Source organism: Ictidomys tridecemlineatus, chromosome 8 (genome assembly GCF_052094955.1).
Source record: "Ictidomys tridecemlineatus isolate mIctTri1 chromosome 8, mIctTri1.hap1, whole genome shotgun sequence".
NCBI lineage: Eukaryota > Metazoa > Chordata > Mammalia > Rodentia > Sciuridae > Ictidomys > Ictidomys tridecemlineatus.
Window position 1 is genome coordinate 108,886,180 of NC_135484.1, and position 25,665 is coordinate 108,911,844.

Sequence of the window (25,665 nt, forward strand, 5' to 3'; positions counted from 1 at the left end):
AGCACCACATCTCTCAGTCTCTTTGTCTTTATCTCTCTCTCTCTCTCACACACACACCATATATGTATTGCCCACCCCCTCCAAGCAAATTTTATTTCAAAAAAGATAAACTTGCATTTCAAATTGGGGTCATATATAAAAATAACTCCAGCTGTTTGAATCCAGAGGACAGGAAAAACTACCCCTAAAACAATACCCAAATGCTCACTGGGCCTAAAACATTTCCTTTGGCTGTGAATTGGATACATTTCCATTTCCATTGAGTTCTGATCTGTTCCCGAGATAGGCAAATAAGCAGTGTGGTCTCAGAAAGGTCCCTCTCTTGGAAAAGTCAAGGATTCTGGACAGTCTGAAAAGTGAGAGGCGCCAGAGAGTGTTTCTATCCAAGCTACAAATGAAGGAACTCAGAATCACAGTTCTGGACAGCTGGGGCACAACTGGTAAGCGCAGAGTTGAGAATTTCATTCAGTGCATCTGATTTTTAGTCTATTCGATTTGCAAGTAGCACTCCTTTTGTTGCAGCCTACTAGACTTTTTCCTGTGTTGCAGAGAGGAGTATTTAAGAGAGAGGACTTGGGTTTAGGGTGATCTAGTTGTAAATTGGTACAAGTTATGTAATCTTTCTGATCATCTATTTTTTTTCTTTCCTTTTTTGTAGTTTTGGGGATTGAACCCAGGGCCTTGAACATGCTGGGCAAACGCTCTGCTACTGAGCTACACTCCCAGTCCTTCTTTTTTTAAAAAAAAAAATAAATTATTTTTTAAGTTGTAGTTGGACACAATACCTTTATTCCATTTATTTATTTTTATGTGATGCTGAGGATCGAACCCAGGGCCCCGCACATGCTAGGCGAGTGCTCTACCACTGAACCACAATTCCAGCCCCCAGTCCTTCTTTAAGCTTTCAAAAATTTGAGATACGGTTTCCCTAAGTTCCCAGACTGGCCTCAAACTCACAATCCTCTTACCTCAGCCTACTGAATAGCTAGGATTATAAGTGTGTACTACCACGTCTGGTTCCGAGCCTCCATTTCTGTCTGTATTTGTAAAGTAAGAATAACAGTGGTGATATGGGGCAAATTAAACAAGATAATGCACATCTAGTATTTAGCACAGTGCCTGCAACATACAAAGTTATCAATAAATGTTAGTGATTGTTAGTGATTATTAGTGTAGAGGAGGAGAAAGAACCATAAAGTACTTAATCATTTGCTTTTGTCATTAATCAGGTGGTTTATCATTGTTAATAGAACCTGTTTAGGGTTGAGGCTGAAAGGGTGAGAATGATAGAGGTGGGACAGGAGTAGGATGATGGTTCTGACTATGATGGAGAAAAGACCTTTGGACATAATCTTTTAGTAAGCCTCATCTGGAAAACAGTTAAACATGTCTTTTGACTGCTAACCTTGGTTGACTCCACAGAATGAGAACAGGATGAGTGGTAGTTAAGGTGGAAGGAAAACTTCTTGCTGTTTTACTTATAAAAAAAATAGGCATTAAGCCTTTTTTTTTTTTAAAGGGTTACATTTAAAAAGTCTTTTATCATGGGGGGATGAGTGCCAAGAATGAGAAAATTAAGATCTAATGACAATAATGATAATCCCCGCCCCTTTTGTGCAGCCTGGGGAGGTTCTCATTCACACAGGGCAGATTTTGCATCAGGATGGGGACTACTGCAGGCTGACTTTGATTTCAAAGATCCAAGATAATATTTTAATATCAGTCATCCCTCCTCTAACACTAATTCTAAAATCTTCATGGATTTGGATTACTTGATTTATGGATTGCCTTCAAGAGTTGACCATGGATTTTATTGACTAAATTAGGTCTTTGTTTATACTCTGTGTATCTGCCCATGCTTTCCCAGTATTTTAGGTGCTAGATAATTTTTGCTTAAATCATTTAAGACTCAGGACCTAATTTTCTAGAGTGCTTGGGGAGGGGAAGAGGGCACATAACACCACTATCAACAACAACAACAACAACAAAATGCCTAGGTAACTGTAAAATATCATTCATTTAAACCTTACAATAATGCTACACTATAGGTACCATCATTCCCATTTTACAGGCAAAGAAACTAAACCAAGTGAGGTTAAGTAACTAGCTCAAGGTCAGAGTCTGTCTGCATGGCTAATCATCTGGCATACTGCCTCTCTTTGGGCAATAAACTCAGAGGGGGTGGCTTTGAAGGTGGCAAAGTGTCTTTGGCCTTAGAACCAGAACCAAATCTTAAATCCTCTGCAGCTTCAGGTTTAGGGACTCTAAAGACCAGGATGTAAATTTCTGCATTCACCCTGGGCAATTTACTTACTTTCTTGAGTCTCGGGTTCCTTATCTGCCCCAGGGAGGAGCTTTAGATTAAAAGACCTCTCCTCGAATTGTGTGGGTGTGTGCTGGGGTAGAGGTGGAGGGGCTGAGGTTTCTGGGCGGTGCGTGCTTTTCCCAGGTGTCTTGAGGAAACAGGGCGTCTGGAGGCTCTTTCTGTCCCAGCCAACTCCCTCTCAGGAGGTCAGGCCTCTGGGTGGTGGTGCTCAAGCTTGGCTGTTGCTCCTCTGCTTGGAAAAGGGCCGCCACTGGAGACAGCTCTGGCGACAGCCCGGCTGCCTGGAAGTCTAGGGTAGGTCTTTTTCACCCTAAGGGAGTTAGAGGTGAGCGTGTATACTCTCAGGAAGGCTTCTTGGAGGTCAGGATTGTTGAGCCATACCCTGAAGATCTAGCAGGAGTTATCAAGAGGTGGCAGGGGCGGGGGTAAGGATACCCCACCCTTCGAACAAAGAAAGCATGACGGGGCATACTGTGAACGAGGAAGAGCTGTGGAGAGGTCTGCAGAGGCGAAACACGCAGGGGCTTCGGGACGTGCTTTATTCTAAGGGCAGTGGGGAGGGGCTTGCTTGGTTTAAAGGAGTGTAATCACGAGTGTTAGAAAGACTCTAGTCGCTTGGAAAGAATTGTCGGAGGGACCGGGAAGCTGTCGCAGCAAGCAGTCCAGCTGGAAGATGACCAAAGACTGGGGAAAGAGGGGTTCGGCCATCTGAAGCTTTCCCAGTCCCGGCGACACTGTGCGCTGTCCCTCAGCTTTCTTTGCTTATGTGTAATGTCTCCATAAAGGGCTGGGTACCAGCCAGATGCTGATTAAACGACATAGAACAGAGCCCCCTCTTCTTTCGGGGACTCTCTGGTCCAGGTGCCTTAGAATTGGTAGTATTAGGCAGGAAGACTTCCCACTGCTGAAGATGGAGAACCGTTACCCCTCAAAAAAACACAAAAACCTCGGCTGCTTTTGGCCTCAGCCTCCTCCGCCCATGACCTCATGCTTTAAGCTCCCATATAGCCTTCCCCCGCCCTGTCCACACCCAGAGCCCGAGTGGGGGTGGGGCGGGGGGGACACAGTGTCGAAGGCATGGAGAGCGGGAGAAGCTGACTTATCCTGAGCGAGATTTGGGGGAAGGGCGCAACGATTCCCCGACACTGAAAAAAGAATGGTGTAACTTTCCCTCGTGCAAAAATACTCGCTGTCTTGAGGACCCTAGGAGAGATCGATACCTCGAACCCGGCGCGAGGTACTCTGTTTGGCTGAACTATCTTTGGCTTACGTTTCCTAGGACCAGAAAAGAAATGCTGGGTCACCGTCTAGGATCCTGGCACCTGGACTTAACCGCTGCAGTCCTTCGCGGGACCGGGTCTCGCTCTCGCCCCCTGCCCTGGGCCGCCGAGGTTTGAACCCTTGGCTCGCCTTTCAGCTCGCGCCCTGCCCCCTGCTCGCAGCTGCTCTCGGTTTGGGTGCAGCGGTTTCCCCCGCAGAAGAGGAGGAGGAGACAGCGCGAGGGAGCGACTCGGGGCTCGGGTTTCCGCACCAATGCCGAGCAGCCCCGGGCGGCCCCCGGCGGCCGTCCCTCCTCCCCGGCACCACGTTCCACAGTCATGGCGCGCGAGGAGGGGCGAGCGCCGCGGCCGCACCCGCGCCCCCTCCCCTGCGATCCCTCCCCTCCGCCGCCGGCCCCGGCCCCTCTCCTAGGCAACCTCCCCCCCAGCCTGCTGCGCCGCGGAGTGGAGCCCCCTCCCCTGAGAGCTGCATTTCCAGCGCCGTCTGCAGCACCCCTCCCCGCCCCCATCGGGGCGGAGGGATGGAGCCGCGCGCCTCGAGAACCTCCAGCCCCCTTCCCCGGAGCCCCAGGCCCTCTCCCGGCCCCACCGAGGCCCGGGTGAGGTGGGGGAAGGCGCAGACCGTCAACACCCAGCCCGCCCAGACCTTGGCATCTATGCAAACCCTCACAAAAAATAAACAAAACCCCCTAACCCAGTCGTTAAGATTGCAACGCGCGTTACAATAACCGGGACGGCTACGCAGGAAGCAATCCTGCACAGGTCCGGGTCTAAGGCAGCAGCTTCCCGGCCACGCTGCCTTCTCCCGGGCCTCGATTTTCCGGCCAAGCCGGAGAGTCGGCTGCACCCCGGGACTGACAGGTCCCGCGCGGGGCCGCAACTGGGCCCATGTCCCATCCTTGTCCAGAGACTCTCACGCCTACAAAAGGTGCAACCTCACGCACACGCAGAGCGCACAAATAAAGTCAGCACTGCACCGCCGAGAAGGTTGCGAACAATGCGCCCGGCGGCCCGCGCCCGCCGGAGCACGGCGCCCCGGGGGACAGGGGACGCGGGCGGGGGCCGCGGCGGAGGACCCGCCGGCCGCGGCGCTGGACACCTTACTTCCTGCTTCCCCGCCCGCGGCCAGACCCAGCTCTGCGGAGGGATATCTCTCCCCTCCTCTGTCCCTCTCCCTCCCTCCCCCCTCCTCCCCCCTTTTTGCTTCTGCTCCCCCCCACCCCACCCCGCCTTTCTCCTTTTGCAAGAAAATAATTTGACAGTCGATTTGCTGACAGGGGAGGAATTTGCATCCTGGATTTTAAAAAAAGGCCGAGAGGAGCTTGGGAACGGTTGCTAGGGGTGGGTAATGGGTGAAAAAGGGGGGTGCTGGAGAGAAGATAAGGAGGGCTAAGGGAGGGGGCGAGGGTGGGGAGCAATGCAAAAGGTAAGGCCAGGTTACCGCGGTTCGGCCCCGAGTGGGCTGCGGCCGGGGGAGGGGCGAGAGATACATATGTATTTCTGTCTCCCCAGCACACCCCCTTCCCTCTAAGCGATGGCTGAGAGGCGGTGCCTGCAGATGGGGAGTAAGTTTCCTGAAGGGGAGGGTGGATGCACGCGCGCAGCCCGGCGCTGCAAATTTCCACCGGGGAGGGAGAGTGGCTGGATGCGGAGAGTTTGGAGTTGCTTGCGGCGGAGGGCAGAAAGGAGAGCAGGGCCGGGAAAGGGGGCTGGCGGGCGCTATATCTGGGAATAAGTTTCCAGGATCAGAAGAGCCTGCACGCTTGCTTGCTAGTAAGTTTCTGGCCAGGGAGGGCGCGTGGGGAGGAGAAGAGGGAGGGGTGCATGTATATAGAAGGGGGAGGGGGGAGCAGATTTCCTGCGGGGAGGCTGAATGCATATGGAGAGTAGATTTCCTGGAGGGAGGGTGGAGGCGTAGACGGACCGAGTAAGTTTCTTGCTGGGGTGGTGGCGAAGGTGGTGGCTTGGTGCTTTGGAAACCCCGAGCTTCCTCCTGGGAGTGGGGGAGCACGCTGTTTGCTGGGGGGTGGGGGCGAGGGGCCAGGTTCCTTGCTGGGGAGAGGGGCTTGCATCTGGGGAGTATGTTTCCTGGCGGAGCGATATTTGTTTACAGGCTGAGGGCAGTACTGTAAGTGAGTAGCGCTGCGAGAAGGCGGCTGACATAAATTAATATTGAAATTACTCCATCAGCTCTGCTAGCCCCCCATTCTACCCCCCAAGCGGAGACTGGTCTTCCTGTCGGATTGCCCATGCACTTGTTGCAGAAACAGCCAAGGTAAGCAAGAGGCTTATTAAGTTTCATTTTTAAAAAATTAGTTGGGGGATGCTCCGTGAGAAGACGGGGGTGGGGTGGGAAGGGAAGAGTGGTGGAACAGAGGACAAGTCTCCTGCCGCCCCTTTACTTTCAGTATGTAAGCAGGGCCTTCTCCCTGCTTCCCTTCCTCCCTATTCCCTCTCTGGGCTGCACAGCATCCCAGCAAAGGGGGAGGGGTGAGGTGGGCGCTATAATTGGCAATCCTGGCTTAAAGGGTGAAGGTGGTGGGCTTGCAACGGAAGGTTGTGATGTTATAAAGCCTTCATTCTTCCAGCCAAGAAACCGCAGGACCCTGGGGATGTGCCTTTTGGGGTTTTTGACATGATGCATATGTGTATGTATGTGATCCTACGGGCTCTGTGGGGGCTGGGTACTCCCCAGAAGTTAGTGTGGCCACCCAGATGCTAGAAATGTGTAAAGGGGAGAACTTGCCCCTTCACTCCCCAACTTCAGTTTGGGAGACCGGGAAGTTACTGCTGGTGGTCTGAAGAAGCAGATATTACAAACAAAACAAAACCACCCATTCACCGGTGAAGGCAGAGAGCACCTGGCCTGCAGCCTCTGGCCAGCACTGGGCTGGATGGAGCATGTGCGCCTGCCATCCTTGGGTTAGAAGAAAACGCCTCTGGTTCCTCTGTGTGCTTTCTACCGGCCTGTTAGAACCAGCTTCGTGGAAACTCTTCCCCAGATGAGAGAGAGCTGCTTGGCAAGTGAACGTGTTGTAGAGGTTGCTAACTGTGTGGCCTGGGGCCGTCTTGTGAAGTGCGTGGAAGTCGTGCTTAGGAATGACCGGTCCAGGCATGGCCCTAGAGTTCATTAAAACCTGCCTTCCGAGAGAGAGCCGGTGTGGGTGCACCTCTCGGCAGGCCATGGAGACGAGCTTTAGAAAAGGAGTTTTAAGTTGTCTCCATTAGTCCCAATCTTCTGCATCATTCACCCTTTCAAGAAAGGAGTTTGGTGGTAGAAAATGTTGCTTTGATGACCTCTAGAAGGATAACAAGCAGGAGTACTCAGTTCTTAACTAGTTAACCAGCAGTCTTTGCCTTTCCTTGCCTCTGTTTTCTTGGCCCAAAGCCCACTGATTTCTGCAGAAGAGTTGTAGGTCTTCGCTGTCAGGTACCTTGATGGTGCTGGGAAATTAACTTTGCCAGGATAATTTTAGCACTAGGGGATACAGCCCGGAGATGTTCAGTAGGCTTAAATATTCAGTGGGGTTAACTGAAGTTGGTTTAGCCTTCCCCAATTCTTAAGACAGGCTCAGTTCTAGCAGGGGAAAAAAATGGGTTAAAAAAAAAATCTCTCTACACATTACTGATGGACAGTGTTTTTTTTTTTCCTTCCTTCCTGTCATTAAATTTCCAGATTGAGGGTTTGATATTTGGCAGTTGAGAGTTAGTTGGGAAATAAAATTATTGCTACTTATCAAATGTTCCTAACTAGGCATCAGTTAAACAAATTAGCTTTATTTTTATGCAGTGAAAATCTTGAGTCTAGTTAATGTATATGGTGGGAGGGTAAACAAAATCTTTATGTGTGTTTATTGCTGGGTGGAATTATTTACATGCCCAACCTCAAAGCCAAGACTACTCATTCAGTTTTCTTTCCTTATATTTATGAGATTTGTTTTATTGTCTTGCTTTAGCCATTAATCAAGTCACAGTTGCTTTTTTTCTCTTCTACTGAGAATGTTCTTGTGGTAATAAATGTTTGAAGGCCCATGAATCATAAGTCATTCTTTTTAAAATATTGTGGTGATTGTCAGGATTTGATTTATAGGAATTGATACCCAGAGTGACACACCTCTTTGGGCCCCGCCCTTTTAGGCATGTCCATTTTTGCCAATGGATTGTTAGAAGCCAGCTTGACATCTCAAAAAGAGTGTGTCCCTTATGCTTTATCAGCATTGAGAAGATTAATTTTGCAGGTTTCATGGTGAACATGGGTCTTTTCACAGCTTGGTAAGCAGGCTTCCACATAGCAGGCATGTGTTAATATCACATAGCGTTTATGTGAGCTTGCTGTGAAAACAGTTGTTCTGTGAATTGTGTAGAAAGTACTCAGTTTTGCCTCCTTTAACCCACTTGGGCTTGTGGTTTTTGTTGAGTTAGAAGCTTAAATTGGAAAGAAGAGTCTGAGTGTAGTGTTCTTTGCTGCTTATGTAATAAAATGTGTGGTCACAAAAACAAAGCTTATTTATAATTTCCTTTTCCTTCTTTTTTGATGGATGGGTTGGTCATAATAATCAGAGCATTGGTTTGGGGGAAAGTATAATGATTCTCCATAAAGTTGATTAGGAAGGAAGTGTTAAAATTGTTTCGCATTCGGTAGTTGGCCCAGGTTTACAGTATTTATAAAGCGACAAAGAACTTTTAAGACAGTTTGATGCTCAAGGCAGGGGGAAACTGTCACCAGAAAGAAAAATGGGGAGGGTACCAATTTCTATCCATTTCTGGGCTTCAGATTTTTTGTCTTAAAAATGCATGGTTGGATCCGTGAGCTCCCTTCTGGCTCTGAAGTTCTGTCTTGTGGAGAGAGGTCCCGGAGGTCTCCAGTGTCTTCCTGGGCCAATGGCCAAATTGCTTCATGGACTTGGGTGAGTTGATTAACTTCTGTTTTTGTCTTCTCATGGAGAAAGTGGATTTGTACCTTAGCATTCCAAATAGGCACTTGAGCGGCCTGAGAATCTTGACTATCCTATTCAAGCAGTTACTTATGAAAGTCTGTTCCTGTCTTGGACAAAAAAATTCCCAATTATGCATGCTGATAGAGAGGGGGCATGTAATCCTGGCATCAAAAGTAATTTTAGTTCATCTTAGAAGTTTCCCCTCCAGCCAGCTGGCTCACTGGTCTAATGCTTAGTCAAGTCTAAGGTTAATTGAGCTGTTATTCCCAGGCAGCAGGTAGCTTTGGGGAGGAAAGAAGGACCCAAAAGGCCAGTGTGGCCTTGCCCACCTTTTGTGGAGAGTTCACATGTGGGTAATTGGGATTTGGTTGAATAGTTGTGATAGTGTTTGATAATGATATTTGTCACTGTATATTTAACAATGGACATTTTGGGGAAAAGTTCTATTTTTATTAACTTTGAACACTGATATGAAAAGTAAGGATTCAGATGATTGGCCCAGACCCTAGGCTGCTCCAAGGACAGTTGGATTCATCTCATTTTTCTTCTGACCTCATGAAACCTGTGACTGAGAGGGCAGAGAAGATTGGAATCTGCTAGGATCTTGTGGATTAACCATATTTCTGGATTTTGACCTAGGAGGGAAACCAATGAAATAAAGGAGAATCTAAAACATAGTTGATTTCTTTTACGAGGAGAGGGAGATGATAGCAGCTTAGATTGCAATTACTGGCATGCTTTTTGATGAGGGTGTTGTGGCATTTTTAATGAATAGAATAATCTTCATAGCATTAGTTACCCCATAGCTCTCAGTAAATCATTTCTTCTGGGTTAAAGAAAATGCACAACAAAGGCCTTGCAGGTATTATCTAAGAATTTTAAATTCTCAGAGTAGTAACTTGTAGTTACTACTTGTAGTAACTTGGGTTTATGGAAGAAATAAAGTTTTTTTTTTCCCCTCATGGAGGACAGTAAGCTAGGAATGAGGTGGGATATATTGAGCTATTTGGGCTGTTGGTATATCAACCTTAATTTTTTTTTAATAATGGAGGAAGAGAATAAAGAATCTGTGTGCTTAAATGGCAGTGATAATTCTGGGCCTATAGGATGAGGTAATAGTCCTTTTCATGCCTCAAGAAACCGTGGTTTATTGATTTATACATTCAGTAGGAACTTATTGAGCACCTACTATTTGCTAGGCACTATATTAAGGGTCTGGGAATCTGTTGATAACTGAGATATAGTCATCTCTCTGCCCACCCCCACACTTCAGTCCGGAGCAAGCATGTAAAGAAATATACATTGCAATTTGTGATAAGTGCTCTGGTGAAGACCACAAGGAACAATTACTTCAACAGAGTAGCGTGCAAAGCTCTCTCTTAGGAGTGGGGGTGGGAGAAGACCCATGGAGCTAGGCAAAGGAGGGCCTATTCAGAATAATTTTGGCTTTTATAGGGGGCATGGGGTGGGGGGGCTAAAAGAGGCATAAAGACAAGGGGGTGGGAGAGAGGACATCGTGAGATAATCATGCAGCCCTCTGTGGGCCTTGAAAAGGTTTGGATTTCTTTTATAGCATAATGGGAAGCCATTGAAAGTTCATAGTGGAAGTGTCCATTGGAGGCAGAATGGACAGACTTGACATTGGATTTGAGGGTATGGGGAGAAGGAATGTAGGGTAAATGACATTTCTGGCTTGAGCATTTGGGTAGATGGTGGTTCTCTTGCTGAGATGGGGAAGATTGGGAGAGCGAACACAAGCAAGATTTTTCTTTTCTTTTTTTCTTTTTGGTACCAGGGATTGAACCCAGGGCACTTAACGACTGAGCTACATCCTCAGCCCTTTTTAATTTTTTATTTTGAGACAGGGTCTTGCTAAATTGCTTAGGGCCTCACTAAGTTTCTGAGGCTGGTTTGAACTTGAGATCCTCCTGCCTCAGCTGATATTTCCATTTGGGTACCACTAAGTTTGAGATGGCTCTTAGACTTGAAGTGGAGATGTTCACCAAGTACACAGTCTGATGTAGTACCCAGTGTCAAAAAAGCCCAATCGTCAGGCAAGAGATAAAAGTTCAGGAGCCATTATCAAAGAGATGGAATCTAAATCTAGTGGATGAGATGACTATATATAGAGAAGTGGAGGTTTGTATAGAGAGAGTGGAGACAGACAGACAGACAGACAGACACACACACACACACACACACACACACACACACACACAGTGTTAAGTGGTTCATGAAGTTGATAAGGCCACAAAAGAAACCACTGGACTCGTCAAGTAGAGTCCATTGGTGATCTTGGGAAAAACAGGTTTGGTAGAGTGAAGGATTGAGCAGGACAGACATTGGAGAAGGTTGGGTGGGAATGTGAGGGGAGGAACTTCCAATAGCATGTGTAGTCAACTTCTTGGCAAAGATTGACCATGTGTGGCAGGGAGAGCAGAGAATGGATTGGGAGCTGGAAGGACATGTATATAAAAGAAAGGGCTTGTTTTCTTTCTTTCTCTCTCTCTCTCTCTCTCTCTCTCTCTCTCTCTCTCTCTCTGGAGTGGTATATCTATGTGCTGATGGGAAAAATGGTGGAGAGGTAGTGATTGATCAAGAGAAACGGGTTGGGTCAGTTAAAAAAAGCCTGAGGGGAAGAGCTGGCCTTTGCTGGGGGAGGGACGCTGCCTCCATCCTCATGGGAGGGAACAGCCTAGAAGAGGGAGGATGCAGGTGAGTGGGCAGGCAAGGGAGTTCTTGGAGGCCTGCAGTGCTCTGCCTCTCCAGGCTGAGGCTGCACCATCTTTGGGAAGTGGTTTGGACTCTGGGCTTGACATCAACCGGAGAAGACAAGGGTTAAGACTGCATCAGAAATTATACTGCGTTTTTCTGTACATTTGACTGCATTACTGAGCTGCACAGAGGAAAGAGCAGATTCTTTTGCTTGGGAAAAAGAGTCTTCAGTTAAAGTAGTTTGGACCTCAACATTAGATTTATTTGCAAACTATGATTGGAAAAAGACTTCTGTGATTTTTTTCAGTCCTGTTCAAAAGTTGGTAAGCACTGTGTTATATGCTTTGAGCAAGAAGCTTAGGGAAAAAAAAAAAAAAAAAAAAGGAAAAGAGCCTCCTCTCCTTTCACAAAAATATCCCCAGCTGTGTCAGCCTTAGTGACCTCCAACCATGGAGTCTGCCTGGGAGGTGGGAAGATCTAGGTTGAGGTCCAGCTCTGCTCCAAGGCTCTAGACAAGTCAGTCTCTGAACCTGTCTTGTGTCTATAACAAGAGGGTGATATCATCTGTCACCTCCCCTCTTAGAGTTGTATGATAATATACAGATAGTGCTATGTAAACTGTAAGAAGTGTTGTACACAGGCAGCAGCGAGGTGACTTGATCTTCAACCCATCTCATTTTCAGATATAAAATCTGACAATCATTGAAACACTTCCCTTAACTTCCCAAAGCATCTCCTAACATCCTGTTTACTGTATCCCCTCCCACTGCTGTTCCCTCCTTGTGGCCACTTTCTGTTTGAGGTTTTCAAGTTCTCTGAGATCAGGTTAGTGAACCTGCTCGCACTGTCAGAAGGCTGCCATCAGAAATGCTAGCTGAGAAATGGCTAGTCAAGATAGGCTCAAGCCCAAGCCAGGTGTGGTGGCAAACGCCTGTAATCCCAGGGGCTCAGGAGGCTGAGGCAAGTGGATCAATAGTTCAAAGCCAGCCTCAGCAAAGATGAGGCACTAAGCAACTTAGTGAGACTCTGTCTCTAAATAAAATACAAAAAGGGCTGGGGAGGTGGCTCAGTGGTCGAGTGGCCCTGGCTGGGTTCAATCCCTGGTACAAAAAAAAAAAAAGGCTCAAACCTAGATTCTATGTGCAGAATTTTTGAGACTGTCCACCTAAAGAACCAAGCAAAGTTGGTTTGCTATCCCCCCTGAAGAACTTTGTGAACTAGGTTTAGGGGAATCTTTAACCCACCCAAGAAACCCTGCCTTAGTCCCCTGATCTTAGCAGTCTATATCTACATTCAGCATTGGTTTTGCAAATGAGGATTGTGTTATAAAGCTGAGTCTCCATAAAAGCAGTCAGTAGCCCTGTGGATGCTGGAAAATAGTTTCAAATTTTGAAAAATATCCATTGTTTTTCATTAATCAGACTCCTATCTTCTGTGTAAAAGGGTGAGGCTTGATTTATTTCTTTTAACATTATTTCCAGAGTGAAAAAATTTTTTTTAACCATATACAAAAGCAGATAGATTCGTATGATGAACTTCCCTGTACTCATTACCTAGATTCAGAGTTGGTGAGATTTTGCCACACCCATGAATAAGACTTCTTCCTGTATTTGTGTAATAAATACACGTTGTCAGTTTTGAAACAGCAGTGGAATCGATATCAGTTTGATTTCACAGAGAGGGAAAATAATCAAAGAAAAATCTAAGAGAGAGAGGGAGAAAATGGATGCCACGCTGATATGACTAGCGTTCACCTAGTATTTGTAGTTCTGAAGGCTCTTTGGCATGCCTTATTTATGTCTTCCAATAGCCGTAGGAAATATACGGAGTCTCATTTTACAGCTGAGGAAACCCAGGCACAAGATGTAGAATTGAAAAAATAAATAAAAACCTTGTTTTAATGCCAGAATTTGCATGGTGTCCAGATTTTGTTCACTCTTTTTTTTTAAATTGTTTTGGGACTTTTTTTTTTTTTTAAGATGTGGACAGAACTTTATTTTATTCATTTATATGTGGTGCTGAGAATCGAACCCAGTGCCTCATGCATGTTAGCAAGCACTCTACCACTGAGCTACAACCTCAGACCCAAATTATTATTGATTTTATGAGTATCATCATACCCTATGCTGGTATTTTTTTTATTACCAGTTTTTCACAGAAGCACAGTGTCTATGTGTGTGTGTGCATGTGTGGTGCTGGGGACTGAACCCAGGGCCTTGTGCATGCCAGGCAACCTCTCTACCAACTGAGCTGTTGTTCCCCGGCTGTCCGCTCTTGAATAGATAATGCTCTGCAGTATTAAATAATGTGTTACAAAATATGTGCCAAAGATCACAGAAAAGTTCACCTGAGTATCTTGAACTTACCCGTCTGATGATAGTTAAAAACAGATGATTTAAGCATGTTTTGAGCATTACATGTTTTAAAACTTGAATTATCCGGCTCTGTTGTTCTGGAGCACTGGGCTTACTGGCTGCCTGATAACCAAGGCCAGCATCTGAATTTAATAGACAGGCAGCCAGCTCTTTTGCATTCTACTGTCATCCGTGTGCCTTCTGTGGGGCCCCTCAGTGGAGGTACCTGAGCAGTGCCGAGGTCATTCCTAGGTGGTATGGCTTCTGGCCTCTGGGCTCCTGAACAGGTTGCTACCTGGGATAGAATCCCTCTTGAGAACTTCTGGGGGTCTTTGCTGTAACAGAAGCTGCTTTTCCTGGGTCTCTGGAGAACTGCCCCCAATCTATCTCCTTTGAAAGACTTTTTTAGAAAGGAAAAGAAAAAGATAAAGTTGATGCCCAGGGAGATTTAATAGAAGTGTCCTTTGGGTTCTCCTGTTGTCATTATCACAGGAGATACCAAACTGTCTTCAAATTCATCCCAAGGATAGGAGGAATGAGGCTGATTTTGAACTACTGGGGCTGGTTCTCTCTTTTTTTCATTGGGTGGGTACCTGCCAGTCAGGAGTTTGCAGATGCCCACTCCTTTAGTCTTTTTTCTGTGGCTCAGGGTGCCTGGTCCTGGGATGGGGCTGTGGGGTGGGCTGGAGAAAGAGAAATGTTCTTGGGTGGTTCTTGCCACCCAAGAACCCCTGGCTGATAGGGCTGTCCTGGGCATACTTACTCTGGGCGTGTCTTTCACCCCTTTTGCTTGGGGATAGCAGAACTGGGTCACTTCTCATTTGTGTACCCCCAGCATCTAGCACAGAACCTGGCAGTAGTTAGTGTTGTATAAATGCTTACTTATATAAGAATCAGCTCGCTTTTTTTTTTTAATTGTTTTTGTTTTGTTGCTGTTTTTTCCGCTGTTCTTGATGGAGGGAGAAATCCAAGCCTCTCTGCTACCAGGCCCAGCTCTTGCCATCCCTGAAGGAGACCAAACCAGAGAAATATTTCCTTCCCCCCTTGCCTTGCTGTGGCCTTGCAGCCTTTAGCTGGGGTGTTTTAACTGAGCTCTCGAATGCAAATGCTGTCCCATCCCCCATCCCCTTTAATAAGTGACATTTTGTTAAATCAGTTATTCAAGGCCTTATCTATATTTCTGTCTGTGCTGGCTTAGTCAAAATAGGAAAGAGAGGGAATATTAGATTTCTTCACCCGCCCCCCTCCTCCTTCCCCTTTGAGCAACTCTACGTAAGATTTCTGATCGGGGAGGGGTGCTGTGTCCTTGAAGAAGTAAATGCTGTGTGCAGAAAAAAAAATGTGGAGGGCTTTGACTTGTAGCGAATGCTGTTTTTCAGCAGCTGTGATTTTTCCATTTTTCTTTTTCTTTCTGTTTTGATTAGTGGAACTCATTGTGCTCCAGGGTTGGGATTGCGATGGGGGAGGGAGCCCAGGGAACAACATTTCCGGGGAGAGCTGGAGTTGGGGAGGGGCAAGGAGAGAAGGGATTTATTGAAAATATATGTCTACTTCTGCTATGATAAAGCGGCAGGCATGTAAAAATGCAACAGGGAAATCATTATTGTGGTAATGTAGGCAGAGCTCCGCTTTCTCATTAACAGAGCTCAGCCCACGTGGAGGAGGGGGCGGCCAGGCTGCTTTGAGAGTTGGGGTATTCAATAATAGCAGAAACTCAGGGGATTGTCTCCATCTCCCCCCTCCGCACCCCCTCCAGCTGCCTTCGCCTTTCTTTCTCCAATCAGTTTGTAACCTTTTAAAAGCTGCTTGTTGGATTTTATGGTTTCCTTCCTCACTCCTGCCACCCCAAAAAATGCAGTAAGGACTGTGTGATTTTTAAAGTTAGAGGGAATTAAAATAAATTTTCTCTTGGGAACTGGAGGAGAATTTTGGCAACATATTGTGAGTCAGAGATTGGATTATATTCCTTGCATCCAAGAGAACATGCCGAAGGGCCTGGATCGGGGTGCAGGAATTTGCAGTGTGTCTTGGGGGTATCAGGATTAGGGGTCTAGGTCATTTTAATGGTGTAGCTGCTGTTGGGGAGAACTTACTATGTGCCTGGCCTTGTGAGACATTTTAATTCTTTCATCCTCTTACTATGGATGCTCACTTACTATGTGATGCTCACTTTCTGTTTGGGGAAACTGAGGCTTGGGGTATTTCAGCAACTTGTTTAAGGACATTCAGGTGCTAATTTGTGTAGCTGATATTCAAACCCAGGACTAACCCCAAAGACTAGATCCTAATTAGGCTATGCTGCCTTTAAAAATTGACCAGAGGCACTTAGTACAGACCTCTAGATTCAAAGAACTAGAAAAATATCTAGAAACACTCTTTATAAGGGCTTCTGTTGGCAGTTATGGGTAGGGAGCTCAAGATGTTTAAGAGAATCTTTCCCCAGCTGCTGGAGTGAGCTGTCATTCTAAGAAAAATCAAAGCTGGGGTCACACATCCTCATTAGAAAAGGCAAATGCTCTGTTCCCATCCCTGCCAGCCTGCGATGACTGGTGACAACTTGTTTATCAAGCACTTATTGAGTACCTATCATGTAACATATGATTGTTACATGATAGGTAACTACCAGGAAACTACCAGGACGAATGAGAGAAGAAGCTCACGACTGTCAGGTGAACATAGAAGTATGAGACACAGTGACATCTTCCTGGAAAAAGACATCATTTCAGAAGAAGTAGTAGGTAGGAGAGATTGTCTAGAGCAGTCAGGGACATCTTCAGAGAAGCAGTACATGAATGGGCTTGTGCAGGGTCAGCTGGGGTTTGCCAGGTCAACAAGGGGAAAGGCCACAGCAGATTGCAGTGTCTGGCCTAATGAAAGCATCATGCATAACTTCAAGGCTCACCGTCTTAGCCCTTTTAAGCAGTGGTAACAAAAAATATGCCGTAGACCCAGTGGTTCAAACAACAGGCATTCATTCCTCACGGTTCTGGAGGTTGGGAAGTGTAAGAACAAGGTGTGGGCGGATTCAGTGTCTGTCCACGGCCTGCTTCCTGGTTCATAGATGGCTATCTTCTCTCTGTGCCCTCACATGATGGAACAGGCAAGAATCCTGTTCACGAGGCCTCACCCTCATGACCCAGTCACCCCTAAAGACACCACCCCCCTTGATACCATCACACAGAGGGTTAGGATTTCAACCTATGAATTCGTGGGACACAGCCCTTCAGCCTATAGCGCTATCTTACTTCATTTTCCATCACCTTCAGCTTAATGTTCTAGAACAGCACTGTCTAATACAGCAGCCACATGGCAATTTGATTTAATATTGACTTAAAAAATGAAAAAAGTTAAAAATCCCCCAATTAAAATGGCCACTTCAAGTGCTCAGTGACCACATAGGGTGGTGGCTATCCTATCAGGCAAGACAGAATATTTACGTTAATGCAGAAAGTCCTGCTAGCCAGTGCTACTCTAGGACTTGGCAGTTTCTTTTGCATGGAGTGTTTCCTCCTCTGTTTTTGGCCTGCTTCACCCCCACTTCCTCCAGAGCCCTTCCTGAAAGCCCAGTTGGATTTCCATCCCACTGTCCATCTGAATGGCAGCAGTCCCTTAAGATGTCTGTCTCCCCAACTGGACCACCACCTTCCTAAGGCCAGTGAGCCATGTCTTGCTTATCATCATGTCCCCAACACTGAGCCTGGGGTCTGGTATATACAAAGTCTGAGTAAGAGTTGCCAGGTGATGAGCCTAGAGACATAATCAGGAATTAGGCGGGGAGGACCAGATGTCATGTTTTGGAGATTGGTCTTGACCCTGTGGGCAGTATGGAAGTAACCAAAGGATTTGGAGGAGGGATGTGTGGCAGCATGGGACCAAGTCAGATTTATGTATGAGAAAATTCACTCTGAGAGATAAAGAGAACAGACTGGAGGGGGCTGTGTTGGCTGGCTTCTCATCACTATAGTAATTAACTGAGATAATCAACTTATTAAGAGAAAAAGATATATTTTGGCTCACAGTTTGGAAGGTTTCAGTTCATGGTTAATTGTCCCTCTTGGGTGAGGTGTCACATCATGGGCAGGACACATGCTCAGCAAAACCATTCACTTCGTGGCTGGGTCTCAAAAGAGAAGAAGAGGAAGGGGCTGGGTCCTAGCATCCCCTTGAAGTGCACGCCCCCCCTAATAACCTGAATACCTCCCACTAGGCTCCACCTCTTAAAGTTCCACAGCCTCCCAATAGCATCTGTTTGGGGATGAAGCCTTTAACATATGGACCTTCAGGAGACATTCCAGGTCCAGACTGTAGCAGAAGCTGAGCCTGTATGGCAATAGATGAGTTAGGAAGGTACTGGAAACACAGGGACAAGAGGGCTCAGGCCCTTTACTTAGGTGTAGCCGTGATGTGGTGAGAGAGGAGGGCATCACTGTCGGAGAGGATGCAGTCTCCTGCTGCTTTTCTCCATGGTGGAGGTCCTTTCAGCTTCTGAGGGGAACTGCTGAAGGGGATTCCCTTCCACTTCTGTGTCCCTCACTCCCTTTCCTCTTGGAGGCCCCCAGCCTCTGTCTACTCTTCTCTTGTTGGCAGGAGGCCCTCCACGCCCCTCACCTCCTTGCTCACTGTTAATTTCCCTTTGGGAGGTGTATCTTACATCCTTCTGATGCAGTCTGGGCAGAAGCTCAGAACTCAGGTGCTGGGTTGCAGCCTTCTGACTTCTTCAGTGCATATCAGGTCCTCTGTGAGGACGCTTTTGGAGACTTGAATTTAAAAGCTTTCATAGTTTTGGAAAGGCATCTTGGAAGTAATTGAGATCAACATAATAGTCTTTTTTTTTTTTTGAAGTAGTTCCTCTTAACTACTTCTTAAGTTGGCATAAGAGAATTCTTTATATTAGGAAGGTGAGACAGTGTACTCTGGTCACGATGTGAGGACTTTATGCACCTTTGGGGTCAGGATACCTTTCAGAATATAATAGTAACCTTCTAAAATAGTGCATGCTGTCACTTTGGGCACCTCATTTAACCCTCAGAGCATTTAACCCTTTATAACACCAGTGGGGAAAAGGGCAGCCCAAAGGGATTAAGAAGCTTGCTCAAGGTCACATGTAGCTAGTAAATAGCGAGGCAGACATTCGAACACAGGAACCAGACCTGGGCAACTGTAAAAGCAGGTGCTTTCCCCCCTTCCTTATCCTGTCTCCCATTAACTTTACCAGTCAGTGTGGCCTGAGTTTTGTTCAGAGGACTACTATAATATGGTGGAATGGACATCATACTGGCTCTCTTGGACTCTTCTTGGACAGCAGTCTCTCTCCTAGTTCCTTATTTTCCTTATGCTTAGCACCTTTGCTTCCTGCCAGAAAAGTTTTATTTTGAGAGTCAAATGAGATAAAAGACACAAAGTGCTTTGAGAACTATGAAGCTATACTTTCTCCTCTTCTGCATAATTCTAAAGTCTCTAAGGATGTTGGCTCCCTGCACTGTCCCAGGGCTTTGGGCATGATGTGCGTGTGAGCCCCATGATGCTTTGCTTCCTTGTTAACTCCCAGGAGCACTTGGGCCTCTGTGGTCCACCTGATTGGTTGGTGTGATTTAGGGGAATCTGGGGGCTGGGCTGCAAGTGGGAGGACCTTCCACTGGAGCAGGAGTGCTCCATTTGACCTTGGGAAAGTCATTTCATCTTCCTAACTTCCATTTCCTGAGATAGTCAAATCTACTTGGATAGAGTATTGGTAAGATTAACTAACTAGCTGCTGAATAGGTGTAAAATCAGCACCTTGTAAGTCTAAGGGTGATCACATATTTGTGAAATGAAAGTCTTGGTCATCATAGTCTCTGAATAAAACATTTTCACTGAAATTATTTAAATGGTGAATGAAAGTAGTGTAAACTTTTTATTTTTATTTTTTTTTGGTAGAAGGAGACTATAAATTATACATGGTGCTTATAGAGTACGAGGGAAATAATGACAGGAATAAGACAGAAAATAAAAATTGTCTTTAATTCCTTCAGGGTAAATTTGATTTCTTTTCAGTATTTCCAGGCAGTGGATGATGTGGGTGATTAAAAGAATTTAAACTCTGGAGTCAAACTACCTGGATTTGAATCCAGGATCCTTCATTCACTGGAAATAACAAATGACCTATAAGGTCTGAGTGAGATCAATTGAGTGAGATCACTGTGAAAATACCTGAAATCTCACCTTAATGCTTTGGTGTGTAAACTTTTGTAACTATGCCTTGCAGGTAGTAAGTTAATAAATACAAGCTATGGTGCTGTGTTTTAAAAATAGTATGAGGGTTATTTTCAATGTGATTTAATATCTTAATCATTAAATATTCTTTGGAAAATTTTTTTCTAAAATACTTAATATCCTTTGATACGGATTCTATGTCCAACCAATATTAATGAAGCACTTACTGTGTACTGGACTCTGAGTTCCATAATTTACTTAATTATTCCCTGTTATTGGCAATATAGCTTATTAATCATATTTAGCTACTATAAATAATATTTTGACAAACATCCTTGTATATAAATCTTTGAGCCCAACTCAAATTATTTTTTCAGGACAGATTCGTGGTAATAAAAATTACTGTGTGTTAAAAACAGTGGACATTTTAAATGTATTGATCATATTTCCTTATTCTTCAGACAGTTTTTTATTAATTTTCTTTTTTACTAACCACATTTGAGAATACCCACCTAATTTCATCAGCTTTAATGTTATTATTATTTTTTTAAGAAATGGGAATTCTCAGGCAGCGTGGCTTTCCCTCTAAACAATATCCATTGCTTCTCTGGGGCTCAATTTTTTTCTTGCTGCAGGGAGCAGTATAAACATCTAGTGAGCTTTCTGCTGCTTATTAATTTAGCAAGGTCTGTTGTGTAAAGACTATGCAAATGACCTGAATCATTATCCAAAGTGATGCTTTCTGCCTAGTTAGGCTTTTGGAGTGCTGCTTCTCATGGAGTGGGTGAGCAGACCTTCCCTGGCCAGAGTTCAGATTGTGTTGGGCATCTGGTGTGTTTGAACAGATGGATATCATTCTTGTAGGAATTAATGTTGCTAATAATTAGCTAAGGAGCTATAGGGTCTCTGTCCAACTTTGAAGGAATTTGTTCTTTCAAGCTTTGCAAGAAATGAAAGCTACTACATTTTTTGCAAGTATGTAAAAATACTATATTAGTTTTGTATAAAATAAAATATTGAGAAAAAAATTTGCCCTATCAGGCTGGGATTGTGGCTCAGTGGTGGAGCATTTGCCTAGCACGTGCTTTTACTATGCATGGTTCTCTTACTATGATATGCATAGGTGAGTTTGATTCTCAGCACCACATAAAAATAAATAAATAAAATAAAGGTATTGTATCCATCTGCATCTAAAAAATATTCTCAAAAAATGTGTCCTCCCCAAAATGCTGAAGAGTATTGAGAAAATAACGGCCAGTTATCATTCTGTCATCTAGATAGAACCTCTGTAATAAAAAATGACGTTTCCTTCTAGTATATTTTTAATACATATATCTTTGCATAGTTGAATCTTTGTATTAAGGTTTATATCCCTTTTTTTTAGCACCTGCCATAAATTAATATTTTTACCATTTTCTGGACAACACAGCCTACTTACAACACTTAAGCTTCTTTTACCTCCTTTATACCTTTTGATTTTGATTCTCTCTTTATATATTAAGACATTTTTTAAACAGTTAATGATAATCTAGGCTAATCATATATTAAGTTCTTTTGATGTTATTTCTTCCTGTATTACTGTGCTTCTCTGTGATGTTAATTTTTCTCTGTCTGAAGAACTTCCTTAGAGAGAGAGAGAAAGGAGAGAGAGAGAGAAAGGAGAGAGCATTGAAGAATGATGGCTTGTGTCACAATTCTGTCAGTGTATATTTATCTGAAGATGTCTTTTATTCGTCTTCATACGTAGAGGATATTCACTGGGTATAGAATTCTAGCTTATATTTTTGATAGAGGTGTGATTCCATTTCTTCCAGCTTCTTCATTTCTGTTAAAAAAGTCATCTGTCAATGTGATTGTGATTCCATGAAAGTAACATTGCTTTTTTCTTTGGCATTATTATTATTATTATTTTAAATATTTATTTTTTAGTTGTACACAATACCTTTATTTTTTTTATTTTTATTTTTTATTATTATTATTATTTTTTTTTTACTTTATTGTTGGTCGTTCAAAACATTACACAGTTCTTAATACATCATCTTTCACAGTTTGATTCAAGTGGGTTATGAACTCCCAACTTTACCCCGTATACAAATTGCTGTATCACATCAGTTACCCTTCCATTGATTGACATATTGCCTTTTTAGTGTCTGATGTATTACAATACCTTTATTTTGTTTATTTATTTTTATGTGGTGCTGAGGATTGAACCCAGGGCCTTGCACATGCTAGGCGGAGGGCTCTTCTGCTGAGCCACAACCCCAGCACTTTATTGTTTTTTTTTAAACAATTTTACTATGATGTGCATAGGGGTGGTTCTCTTAGTATGTATCCCTCATGGAATTTGGAGAGCTTATAGAAGTCATGGCCTGAGGTTTGGAATCAGTTTTAGAAAATTCTTGATGTGTTCTCTTCAGCTATTGCTCTTGCCCTATTTTCTCCTCTCCATCGCTCCCTCTCCACACGTGTTATCTCACAAGTGTCTGAAGCTCATTTCTTTGTATTCTGTGCTTCACTATGAATATTTTTCTACTGGCCTATCTATTTTCCAGGTTAACAGCCATTTCTTCTTCTCCTCCTTTATGCTGTCAAATCCATTTATTCAGTTCTTGATTTAGCTACTGTATTTCAGTTGTAGTATTTGTTGAGAATAATTTTTTGGGGGGTAATTAATATTTTTTATTTGTTCTTTTTAGATATACAGGACAGAGTGTATTTTGACATATTATACCACATATTATAATAGGGAGAATAATTTTTTAAATTTCTTTGTTGAAATTCTCTAAAAGTGCCTTTATTTTCTTGAGCATGGTTATTTTAAAGTTTTGTCTGGTAACTCCAATGTTTTTGTCCCTTCTGGGATTTGTTTTTATTGATTGTATTCTGCTTTTGGTTTGATTTTATTCCATGGCATGCCTGATGATTTTTGTTTGCATGTTAGACATTTTACACTGATAATGTAGAACTTTGAGGTGTTGTATCACCTTGGTTCACTTAAGGCTGATTGTTTTCCGACTTGCTCTTATTTTCAGGCTGGGTGCTTATTAGGGACCTCTTCCTCTGTAAGTCCTTTTCTCTGGTTTGTCTGCCACTGTGAAAATACCGGAAATCTCAGCTTAATGCTTTGGTGTTTTAATAGCTTCTTTGTGCTAGACTCCTGGGTTCTAGCTCTGTACACACATGACTTAGGTGCCAGCAAATGTCTTGAGGGGAAATTGCTTGAAACCTAGACTTGCTTCTGTGTGGTTCCCTCTTCTCTAAGATCTTGGCCTCTCAAATCTCTGATGTCATCAGAATGCTAGACAACAGTTTTTAATTTTCTCGGACCAAGGAAGAAACTGTTGCAAGCTTTAATTTGCAGTTTTCTGTTTTACTTCCACTTCCTGCACCAAACTGGCAAATATCCTGATGGGAAACAGTCACTATTAAAATATGGTGTGTCCCCCTGTGCTTCCCTTAGCTCTAGAAGTTTGGTTCTTCAAGTCCTAGCTGCTCTTGTACTTCCACATCCTCAAATAGTTACTAATATTATTATTTGGTGTTTTATCTGCCTGTTGTAGTTGTTCTGCACTTGAAGGTTTAATATCAACTATGCCATAATAGCTGACAGAGAAGTCTAATTTTGTATGCTTTATTATTTGACATTACAATTATTTTCCATGTCTTCGAAAATTCTTCATTAGGTGATTTTTAATATTTGCACAAAACTCCCTGTTATGGCTTTTAGAATCTATTTAGCCGTTCTTCTATTGTCAGATACTTAGATCATTTTCCATAATTTGCTTTTAGAAATAATACTACAATAAATATCTTGGTGTATCATTGCCAAAGCATGTTTTTCTTCATATTTTAAAAATACAGGATAGAAATGATCAGAGTTAAAAATATTAATTAATAGTGATTGTTCTATACATCTTTCATATAAAAAATAAAACTGTAAGCCATTTCACTCTTAGATGGTTCAGAGAGAAACTTTCTTGTTTTTTTTAAAGTGTTTTTATTTCTTTAAAAAATATTCATGTAATACTTATCAAATGTGTCAGACATTCTTTTATATGCTGTATAATATTGACTTTAATTCTCCTAAGAATGCTAGGACATAGATATAATTAATCATCCTGTTCTTGAAGAGCGGGAATTTATAGTTGTTCTGAGGCATGAGAGGGTAGGTCACTTGGCCAAGGTCACACAGCTCATCAGTGTCAGAGCTGAGCCATCCGTGCTTTCTGGTTCTGGAGCTTGTGCTTTTAACCCTACACCAGTCTTAGCTGCTTGTTCCGGTTCAGTATTACTTTCTTTCCACTGATCTGCGCTGATTTCAGGGCAGCCTTACTCGTCTCTTAATTGGGTATGGCTTTTTTTTTTTTCCCTCTGCAGTGTGGTTGTTGGAGGATGGATATGAAGATGGGGACAGTTTGGGGAAGGAGGTCCCATTGACAGCAGTTGATGTTGGGACAGAGGCTCAGATGTGGCAGCTGATGTTAGAGTATCAGGGTGGCCACAGGACAGTTGGTGCTTTGGACCTAATGAACTGCAGCGAGGGAGGGAAGAATGGGGACCCTCAGGCCCCGCTGAACTCCAGCTCCCTTGTCTTTCCGCCCCTTTCTGTACTTCCTGTGTCTCCTTCCTTGTTCCTCTCTGTCTGCCATTCTGTTTTCCTGGTACCCATGCCCCTCTTTTTTTTCTTCCTACCCCTTCCCCTTTTTCCTCCACCTCTCTCTTTCCTCCTTTCTCTTAACTGCTGATGATGCAGACTCTAAGTATACTGTATTGGAAGATGATATTCTATCAACTGAATAAACTTTATGTTCTGCATTGAATCTAAAACCAGGCTTGTAAAATGTTACTGCTTCAAGAAAAAAAAATCTGTTGAATGAAATGACTCTTTCTTTGCTTTTAGCTATTAATTAAAACTTCCTATTTCTTCTTTGGGTTGGAGGTTTTTCACAGAAAAAAAAGAGATTCTTCTGTTCCTTGCTTCTTGTAGTGAGGAAAGGGAGTCTCATACTGATTTTGGGGAGCAGTGAGCATGGGGCTTGGTGGTTTTCTTAGGGCTGTTTGAGTTCCTAATTTGTTGTGATTCATCAGAGCTGGGAGAGGGTTTGGTAAAAGAGAACTTTGAGCCACATTTTAAAAATGATATCAAAGGACGTTACCAGGAAAAATGATGGGGTGGCAGGGAATTGAAGGGCAGCTTGCCTCCCCCTGATTACAACACTTCAATGAAAGTCAAAATCTGTACAATGGTGCCCCCACCTTTGCCTCTGGGACACTGTCTTCCATCCCCCCCCCCCCCCATCTCTCTAGCCACTCTGGTCTCTTGGCTCTTCCTGGAACATACGCAGAATGTTTTTGCCTCAGGGCCTTTGCACAGCCCACCTTTGCGCTTCGATTGCTCTTCTGGGCCTTGATACCTGACTGTTGCTCACTCCCAGTCCACCTGCAAGTCTGCTCAGATGTGTTTTAGTCTCCGTGAGGCTTTCCTCTGTTTCCTGCCACACCTGCCATTTGCCTGAGTTACCCATCCCTTTCCCTGCTCTTGTATCCCCCAAATTCTAACCTGCTAGCATCCTAGTGTATGTTCTCGTGATCTTTATTGTGTGACTCCCGCTCCAAAAACTTGATGTCCACTGCAGCATCTCAAGTGCTCTGAAGAGTGCCGGGCACATAGTAGGCACGCCCTAAACGCACATTGGATGCTGTGTACCTGGGGGCTTGGAAGGGTCCCCAGCTTCAGAGACTTTTATCTCATCTTAAGATCTGGAAAATCTCTTTTGCCTGTAGGAATTTTTTTTTAATTAAGATTTTTATCATTGTCCTCCCCTTCCCCCTTCTAGTTCATTTAAGACTGTTATGAAACA

At 44.1% G+C, this 25,665-nt stretch overlaps 1 protein-coding gene across 19 annotated transcripts in view; it reads left to right on the plus strand.

The window, feature by feature from the left end:
• Positions 1–4,806: 4,806 nt before the first annotated feature.
• Trerf1 (transcriptional regulating factor 1) overlaps positions 4,807–25,665 on the plus strand; it is a 214,395-nt gene continuing 193,536 nt past the window's right edge. For 6 of the 19 annotated variants that reach the window (XM_040282663.2, XM_078020009.1, XM_040282657.2 and 3 more), the window contains exons 1-2: positions 5,185–5,379; positions 5,797–5,881. The gene's annotated coding sequence lies outside the window, so the exon portion shown is untranslated. The other 13 variants (XM_021721906.3, XM_005318685.5, XM_021721909.3 and 10 more) reach the window with 8 other exon arrangements.